This window comes from Cryptomeria japonica, chromosome 8 (genome assembly GCF_030272615.1).
Source record: "Cryptomeria japonica chromosome 8, Sugi_1.0, whole genome shotgun sequence".
Lineage (NCBI taxonomy): Eukaryota > Viridiplantae > Streptophyta > Pinopsida > Cupressales > Cupressaceae > Cryptomeria > Cryptomeria japonica.
In genome coordinates this window covers 378958710-378961603 of record NC_081412.1, presented here as the reverse complement: position 1 = coordinate 378961603, position 2894 = coordinate 378958710, and the positions used below count along the sequence as shown (strand labels likewise).

General features: G+C 32.6%; 1 non-coding gene across 1 annotated transcript; it reads left to right on the top strand.

The window, feature by feature from the left end:
* Positions 1-2087: 2087 nt before the first annotated feature.
* TRNAL-CAA (transfer RNA leucine (anticodon CAA)) lies at positions 2088-2171 on the top strand. The gene has a single exon. It is a non-coding gene; the product is annotated as a tRNA-Leu (tRNA).
* The last annotated feature ends 723 nt before the right edge of the window (positions 2172-2894 follow it).

Below are 2894 nucleotides of genomic sequence, written 5' to 3'. Positions count from 1 at the left end.
GGATATGCACAACAAAAAAACCTACAACCCACCAAGGATAACAAAGTTGGCCAAGCTCTGATACCAATTGAAAGGAAAGCAAAGGAGTAGAAAAAACCTTCCTAATGCAAACCCCCAAGGAGAGTGAATTCAAATTTATTTGCAAACCCGTTAACAAGATTACAGATAAAAGAAAAAAACACACAAATAAATTTCAAATTTAACATAAACAAATGACACAGGATTTAATGTGGGAAAACCCTTTCAAGAAAAAACCCACCACACCAAAGCACAGATCAATTATATTATAGGAAAAAACTATTACACACAATATGCAGAGTCTATGCTCTTGTAGGTGTCTTCAACTATGATATCTAAATCCAAAATAATTCTAGCAGCATAACGACGGATCTTTCAAAAATACTTCACACTCATCTTCTTTTCTACAACACATTGTATTTATAGAGTTTACAATGCAAAAGGAAGCGACTTCTCAAAAGAATCCACATTCAATGTATCTACAACATAAAAATTAGAACCTTCCTTTGTGCACAACTCTTTCATAAATAATATTTAATACAAAAATTATTTATTCCACAAATGCAAGGTGTCCAAGAAAATCAAGCCTTTCTGCCAAAATAGAACTTTCTATTTTGCTCCAAGTCTATCCATGTGAAAGATTTGGTCCCATTGAAAATCTTTCAAAAATCGTTCACAAGAAACGAAAACAAACTATGCAGCCACTTGTCGCAAGGGCGAAGTTTTGAAGAGCTCCAAAGAAAATTTATTCTCCAAAGTTCCTTCCTTGTGACAAGTGTTAGAATTATGCTTCCTTCTCAATGCTTGTTGCTTGCACTTTGGAAATTTATATTATAACATTAAATTAATTAAAATGACCATGTAGGACCAATTATATAATTAATTAAAAACCACTTCGGACTCCTAAGGTTGAGGCACCTTAATCCCAACTAGAATGAACTAGAGAGAGGAGAGACCTAGAGCCTAGTGAGATAGAGGTAAGAGACCTTGGGGGAGAGATATAGGTGATCTCCCCCTCTATTCCTATTTATCTCCCTCTCTTATTCACTCCATCTCTATCTCTATCTCTATCTCCCTACATTGGTATCCCTCTCCATCTCTACCTCAATCTTCCTATCCATCTCTTTCCCTATTCTTCTCTTATCTCTATATATCACTCTCTATCCATATCACTCCCTCTTTCCCTCTCTACCTATCTATCTCCCTCTCTACCCCTCTTATATCTCTCTCTCTCTCTCTGTCCTTTCTCCCCATCTCTCTCTCTCTCTCTCACTTCCTCCCTATCTTGCTATCTCTAACTTGGTCTCCTTTTCTCTTCCCATATGTCTAGATCATTTTCTAAATGGCCTACCAATTGACCTCATGTATTACATAATTGTATGCAAATAATAGACCAATTTTTTTCCTGACTGACTTTCCACATCTATTTGGTATACCCCTTACACACAAAGTTGTGATTGCTAGCATATATCTTTTTAAAATGGTCTAATAATTTTTTTGTTATTTTATTTTTTAAATATTTTCTATTATATTTGATTATTTTTTAATATTTAAATTGATTATATTTTTAAAAATATTTTAATTTCATTAATTAAATCACATTTTGTTATGTTTAAAAAGTGATAAAGAATATATTTTATATTTTTATTTCACAAATATTAATTTTATGTGTGTATATATGAATTTCCAAATATTATATTTTTTGTTAGACCATTTTGTCATTACCATTTTTGCTTCTCATTTCTAATAATATAGTGCACTCAATTAAATTCTTTAGAAAAAAAGTCACAAAATGATACAAATGCCATTTCTACTTTGCGATGCTATGGCTCAGGGACAATTCTTGTTCTCTACAAGATTAGATGGAACTCAGGCCCACAAGAAAAGATGAGAAAATAGGCACAAACCAAATCCCTACCTCCTTTCTCATTATTTATACAATGAAAAATAATAATAAAAATAAATTGCAACTTGAGAATTTCTACGCATTTCGCTTTGTAAGCAAGTGACGTTATCCAAATTAACATTTTAGTGAAGTATTGTTCTTTACAGAAAAGATAACATGCAAGGTTAGGATGGCCGAGTGGTCTAAGGCGCCAGACTCAAGTTCTGGTCCTCTAACGAGAGCGTAGGTTCAAACCCCACTTCTGACATTATATATATGATTTTTTCGAAAGTGTGCTGTGGCTCGAAATCAAGGTTGAATTATTTCCTTGTGGCTAGTCCCATAAGCCTTTCCATTTTTTAATTTTTTTTTAGTTCCACAAATGGTAAATATGGTAACATGCTACTCCAACAAAGCATATTGTCAAAAATTTCACACTATACTTTGTTGGAGTAGCATGTTACGGCATGAAGAGAGGTATTCGATTTCTCCCTAGTACTACAGAGCACCTTCTTTTATACTTTTTTTGTAAAGAAGTATTGAGCATCCAAATGCACTTTCAGGCTTCACCCATAAAATAAGCTTGCACATTGTCCAATCCTGCTAAATTTGTAAGTTTGCACAAAAAGAGAACATCTTTGGTCGAATGTCTGTGAACACCTGTGTATCCTTTTGCACAAAGAGATGTTCTCTTTGTGTCAGCATTGGACAATTAGAATTTGCACAAGTTTCCTTTTTCAAACACTGGAAATGAAATGATATTTTTACAATCATTTTTCTATGTTTGGATTGAAAATATGTAGGCAATGTTAGTTTTTATTGGATACATCAAGGAGATCTTTAATTAGTTATAAGATGATTGGAAAATAAATGTAAGAACTTATTTATATGTACTTTTTACATATATGTGAATATGATATTGTAAGTGACTTACTTTGAATGTAGAATTGGTTTTTCATATTTGTATGAAAAAGAGATTTTTTTATGAAAT